Source organism: Schistocerca serialis, chromosome 5 (assembly GCF_023864345.2).
Source record: "Schistocerca serialis cubense isolate TAMUIC-IGC-003099 chromosome 5, iqSchSeri2.2, whole genome shotgun sequence".
Taxonomy (NCBI): domain Eukaryota; kingdom Metazoa; phylum Arthropoda; class Insecta; order Orthoptera; family Acrididae; genus Schistocerca; species Schistocerca serialis.
In genome coordinates this window covers 838,630,140-838,637,608 of record NC_064642.1, presented here as the reverse complement: position 1 = coordinate 838,637,608, position 7,469 = coordinate 838,630,140, and positions in this window count along the sequence as shown.

The following is a 7,469-nucleotide window of genomic DNA, read 5'->3' as shown; positions in this document are numbered from 1 at the left end:
ATGCTTCACTTCGGGTTTACTGTATCCCTCTGACGTTCGTATTGACGATGACACACAGAAATTACATCGAAATTAAATACAAAAGGCACAATGCCGACTTAAGTACAAGAAAACTGACTCTTCTTACTGTCTATGTTTTGAACCATTCCTGTGACACTAGTTGTAGATTCAGATGCTTCACTTCAGGTTTACTGTATCCCTCTGTCCGCCTTATTGACGATGAAACATAGAAATTGCATCGGAATTAAATACAATAGGCACAATGCCGACTCAAGTACAACAAGACTGGCGCTTCTTATTGTCCATGTTTTGAACCATTCCTGTGACACTAGTTATAGATTCCGATGCTTCACTTCAGGATTACTGTATCCCTCTGACCTTCTTATTGACGGTGAAACACAGAAATTGCATCGGAATTAAATACAAAATTCACAATGCCGACTTAAGTACTAGAAGACTGACTCTTCCTAATGTCTATGTTTTGAACCATTCCTGTGATACTAGTTATAGATTCCGATGCTTCACTTCAGGTTTACTGTATCCCTCTGACCTTCTTATTGACGATGAAACACAGAAATTGCATCGGAATTAAATACAAAAGGCTCAATGCCGACTCAAGTACAAGAAGACTGGCTCTTCTTACCGTCTATGTTTTGAACCATTCCTGTGACACTAGTTATAGATTCAGATGCTTCACTTCAGGTTTAGTGTATCCCTCCGACCTTCTTATTGACGATAAAACACAGAAATTGCATCGGAATTAAATACAAAAGGCACAATGCCGACTCAAGTACAAGCAGACTGGCTCTTCTTACTGTCTATGTTTTGAAACATTCCTGTGACACTACTTATAGATTCCGATGCTTCACTTCAGGTTTACTGTATCCCTCTGATCTTCTTATTGACGATGAAGCACAGAAATTGCATCGGAATTAAATAGAAAAGGCACAATGCCGACTTAAGAACAAGAAGACTGAGCCTTCTTATTGTCTAAGTTTTGAACCATTCCTGTGACACTAGTTATTGATTCAGATGCTTCACTTCATGTTTACTGTATCAATGTGACCTTCTTATTGACGATGAAACACAGAAATTGCATCGGAATTAAATACAAAAGGCACAATGCCGACTTCAGTACTAGAAGACTGACTCTTCCTACTGTCTATGTTTTGAACCATTCCTGTGACACTAGTTATAGATTCCGATGCTTCACTTCAGGTTTACTGTAACCCTCTGACCCTCTTATTGACGATGAAGCACAGAAATTGCATCGGAATTTAATACAAAAGGCACAATGCCGACTTAAGTACAAGAAAACTGACTCTTCTTACTGTCTATGTTTTGAACCATTCCTGTGACACTAGTTATAGATTCCGATGCTTCACTTCAGGTTTACTGTATCCCTCTCATCTTCATGTTGACGATGAAACACAGAAATTGCATCGGAATTATATACAAGTGGCACAATGCCGACTTAAGTACAAGTAAACTGACCCTTCTTACCGTCTATGTTTTAACCATTCCTGTGACACAAGTTATAGATTCCGAATCTTCACTTCAGGTTTACTGTATCCCTCTGACCTTCATATTGACGATGAAACACACAAATTACATCGGAATTATATACAAGTGGCACAATGCCGACTTCAGTACAAGAAGACTGACCCTTCTTATTGTCTAAGTTTTGAACCATTCCTGTGACACTAGTTATTGATTCAGATGCTTCACTTCATGATTACTGTATCCCTGTGACCTTCTTATTGACGATGAAACACAGAAATTGCATCGGAATTAAATATAAAAGGCACAATGCCGACTTCAGTACTAGAAGACTGACTCTTCCTACTGTCTATGTTTTGAACCATTCCTGTGACACTAGTTATAGATTCCGATGCTTCACTTCAGGTTAACTGTAACCCTCTGAACTTCTTATTGACGATGAAGCACAGAAATTGCATCGGAATTAAATACAAAAGGCACAATGCCGACTTAAGTACAAGAAAACTGACTCTTCTTACTGCCTATGTTTTAAACCATTCCTGTGACACTAGTTATAGATTCCGATGCTTCACTTCAGGTTTACTGTATCCCTCTCACGTTCATGTTGACGATGAAACACAGAAATTGCATCGGAATTAATTACAAAAATCACAATGCCCACTTAAGTACAAGAAAATTGACTCTTCTTACTGTCTATGTTATGAAATATTCCTATGACACTAGTTATATATTCCGATGCCTCACTTCAAGTTTACTGTATCCCTCTGACCTTCTTATTGACGATGAAACACAGAAATTTCATCGGCATGAAATACAAATGGCACAATGCCGACTTAAGTACAAGAGGACTGACTCTTCGTACTGTCTATGTTGTGAAACATTCCTGTTACACTAGTTATAGATTTCAATGCTTCACTTCAGATTACTGTATCCCTCTGACCTTCTTACTGACGATGAAACACAGATATTGCATCGGGATTAAATACAAAAGGCACAATGCCGACTTAAGTACAAAAAACTGACTCTTCTCACTATCTATGATTTGAACCATTCCTGTGAATCTAGTTATAGATTCCGATGCTTCACTTCGGGTTTACTGTATCCCTCTGACGTTCGTATTGACGATGACACACAGAAATTACATCGGAATTAAATACAAAAGGCACAATGCCGACTTAAGTACAAGAAAACTGACTCTTCTTACTGTCTATGTTTTGAACCATTCCTGTGACACTACTTGTAGATTCAGATGCTTCACTTCAGGTTTACTGTATCCCTCTGTCCGCGTTATTGACGATGAAACATAGAAATTGCATCGGAATTAAATACAAGAGGCACAATGCCGACTCAAGTACAACAAGACTGGCGCTTCTTATTGTCCATGTTTTGAACCATTCCTGTGACACTAGTTATAGATTCCGATGCTTCACTTCAGGATTACTGTATCCCTCTGACCTTCTTATTGAGGGTGAAACACAGAAATTGCATCGGAATTAAATACAAAAGGCACAATGCCGACCTAAGTACTAGAAGACTGACTCTTCCTAATGTCTTTGTTTTGAACCATTCCTGTGATACTAGTTATAGATTCCGGTGCTTCACTTCAGGTTTACTGTATCCCTCTGACCTTCTTATTGACGATGAAACACAGAAATTGCATCGGAATTAAATACAAAAGGCTCAATGCCGACTCAAGTACAAGAAGACTGGCTCTTCTTACCGTCTATGTTTTGAACCATTCCTGTGACACTAGTTATAGATTCAGATGCTTCACTTCAGGTTTAGTGTATCCCTCCGACCTTCTTATTGACGATAAAACACAGAAATTGCATCGGAATTAAATACAAAAGGCACAATGCCGACTCAAGTACAAGCAGACTGGCTCTTCTTACTGTCTATGTTTTGAAACATTCCTGTGACACTACTTATAGATTCCGATGCTTCACGTCAGGTTTACTGTAACCCTCTGATCTTCTTATTGACGATGAAGCACAGAAATTGCATCAGAATTAAATAGAAAAGGCACAATGCCGACTTAAGAACAAGAAGACTGACCCTTCTTATTGTCTAAGTTTTGAACCATTCCTGTGACACTAGTTATTGATTCAGATGCTTCACTTCATGTTTACTGTATCAATGTGACCTTCTTATTGACGATGAAACCCAGAAATTGCATCGGAATTAAATACAAAAGGCACAATGCCGACTTCAGTACTAGAAGACTGACTCTTCCTACTGTCTATGTTTTGAACCATTCCTGTGACACTAGTTATAGATTCCGATGCTTCACTTCAGGTTTACTGTAACCCTATGACCTTCTTATTGACGATGAAGCACAGAAATTGCATCGGAATTAAATACAAAAGGCACAATGCCGACTTAAGTACAAGAAAACTGACTCTTCTTACTGTCTATGTTTTGAACCATTCCTGTGACACTAGTTATAGATTTCGATGCTTCACTTCAGGTTTACTGTATCCCTCTCACCTTCATGTTGACGATGAAACACAGAAATTGCATCGGAATTATATACAAGTGGCACAATGCCGACTTAAGTACAAGTAAACTGACCCTTCTTACCGTCTATGTTTTAACCATTCCTGTGACACTAGTTATAGATTCCGATGCTTCACTTCAGGTTTACTGTATCCCTCTGACCTTCATATTGACGATGAAACACACAAATTACATCGGAATTATATACAAGTGGCACAATGCCGACTTCAGTACAAGAAGACTGACCCTTCTTATTGTCTAAGTTTTGAACCATTCCTGTGACACTAGTTATTGATTCAGATGCTTCACTTCATGTTTACTGTATCCCTGTGACCTTCTTATTGACGATGAAACACAGAAATTGCATCGGAATTAAATATAAAAGGCACAATGCCGACTTCAGTACTAGAAGACTGACTCTTCCTACTGTCTATGTTTTGAACCATTCCTGTGACACTAGTTATAGATTCCGATGCTTCACTTCAGGTTAACTGTAACCCTCTGATCTTCTTATTGACGATGAAGCACAGAAATTGCATCGGAATTAAATACAAAAGGCACAATGCCGACTTAAGTACAAGAAAACTGACTCTTCTTACTGCCTATGTTTTGAACCATTCCTGTGACACTAGTTATAGATTCCGATGCTTCACTTCAGGTTTACTGTATCTCTCTCACCTTCATGTTGACGATGAAACACAGAAATTGCATCGGAATTATATACAAGTGGCACAATGCCGACTTAAGTACAAGTAAACTGACCCTTCTTACCGTCTATGTTTTAACCATTCCTGTGACACTAGTTATAGATTCCGATGCCTCACTTCAAGTTTACTGTATCCCTCTGACCTTCTTATTGACGGTGAAACACAGAAATTTCATCGGCAAGAAATACAAATGGCACAATGCCGACTTAAGTACAAGAAGACTGACTCTTCGTACTGTCTATGTTGTGAAACATTCCTGTTACACTAGTTATAGATTCCGATGCTTCACTTCAGGTTTACTGTATCCCTCTGACCTTCATATTGACGATGAAACACACAAATTACATCGGAATTATATACAAGTGGTACAATGCCGACTTCAGTACAAGAAGACTGACCCTTCTTATTGTCTAAGTTTTGAACCATTCCTGTGACACTAGTTATTGATTCAGATGCTTCACTTCATGTTTACTGTATCCCTGTGACCTTCTTATTGACGATGAAACACAGAAATTGCATCGGAATTAAATATAAAAGGCACAATGCCGACTTCAGTACTAGAAGACTGACTCTTCCTACTGTCTATGTTTTGAACCATTCCTGTGACACTAGTTATAGATTCCGATGCTTCACTTCAGGTTAACTGTAACCCTCTGATCTTCTTATTGACGATGAAGCACAGAAATTGCATCGGAATTAAATATAAAAGGCACAATGCCGACTTAAGTACAAGAAAACTGACTCTTCTTACTGCCTATGTTTTGAACCATTCCTGTGACACTAGTTATAGATTCCGATACTTCACTTCAGGTTTACTGTATCCCTCTGCCCTTTCTATTGACGATGAAACACAGAAATTGCATCTTAGTTAAATACAAAAGGCTCAATGCCGACATAAGTACAGGAAGACTGACTCTTCTTACCGTCTATGTTTTGAACCATTCCTGTGACACTAGTTATAGATTCCGATGCTTCACTTCAGGTTTACTGTATCCCTCTGACCTTCTTATTGACGATCTAACACAGAAATTGCATCGGAATTAAATACAAAAGGCACAATGCCGAGTCAAGTACAAGAGGACTGGCTCTTCTTACTGTCTATGTTTTGAACCTTTCCTGTGAGACAGGATTTAGATTCCGATGCTTCACTTCAGGTTTACTGTATCCCTTGGACCTTCTTGTAGACGACGAAACACAGAAATTGCATCGGAATTAAATACAAAAGGCACAATGCCGACTCAAGTACAAGCAGACTGGCTCTTCTTACTGCCTTTGATTTGAACCATTCCTGTGACACTAGTTACAGATACCGATGCTTCACTTCAGGTTTACTGTATCCCTCTGACCGTCTTATTGACGATGAAACACAGAAATTGCATCGGAATTAAATACAAAAGGCACAATGCCGACTTAAGTAGAAGTAAACTGACTCTATTTACTATCTATGTTTTGAAAGATTCCTGTGAAACTATTTATAGATTCCGATGCTTTACTTCAGGATTACTGTATCCCTCTGACCTTCTTATTGACGATGAAACACAGAAATTGCATCGGAGTTAAATACAAACGGCCCAATGCCGACTTAAGTACTAGACGACTGACTCTTCCTACTGTCTGTGTTTTGAACCATTCCTGTGACACTAGTTATAGATTCCGATGCTTCACTTCAGGTTTACTGTATCCCTCTGACCTTCTTATTCACGATGAAACACAGAAATTGCATCGGAATTAAATACAAAAGGCTCAATGCCGACTCAAGTACAAGAAGACTGGCTCTTCTTACCGTCTATGTTTTGAACCATTCCTGTGACACTAGTTATAGATTCAGATGCTTCACTTCAGGTTTACTGTATCCCATCGACCTTCTTATTGACGATGAAACACAGAAATTGCATCGGAATGAAATACAAAAGGCACAATGCTGACTCAAGTACAAGCAGACTGGCTCTTCTTACTGTCTATGTTTTGAACCATTCCTGTGACACTAGTTATAGATTCCGATGCTTCACTTCAGGTTTACTGTATCCCTCTGACCTTCATATTGACGATGAAACACAGATATTGCATCGGAATTAAATACAAAAGGCACAATGCCGACTTAAGTACAAGAAAACTGACGCTTGTTACTGTTTATGTTTTGAACCATTCCTGTGACACTAGTTATAGATTCCGATGCTTCACTTCAGGTTTACTGTATCCATGTGACCTTCTTATTGACGATGAAACACAGAAATTGCATCGGAATTAAATACAAAAGGCGCAATGCCGACTTCAGTACTAGAAGACTGACTCTTCCTACTGTCTATGTTTTGAACCGTTCCTGTGACACTAGTTATAGATTCCGATGCTTCACTTCAGGATTACTGTATCCTTCTCACCTTCGTGTTGACGATGAAACACAGAAATTGCATCGGAATTATATACAAGTGGCAGAATGCCGACTTAAGTACAAGTAAACTGACCCTTCTTACCATCTATTTTTTAACCATTCCTGTGACACTAGTTATAGATTCCGATGCTTCACTTCAGGTTTACTGTATCACTCTGACCGTCTTATTGACGATGTAACACCGAAATTGAATCGGAATTAAATACAAAAGGCACAATGCCCACTTAAGTACAAGAAAACTGACTCTTCTTAGTGTCTATGTTTTGAAATACTCCTGTGACACTAGTTATAGATTCCGATGCCTCACTTCTGGTTTACTGTATCCCTCTGACCTTCTTATTGACGATGAAAAACAGAAATTTCATCGGCATGAAATA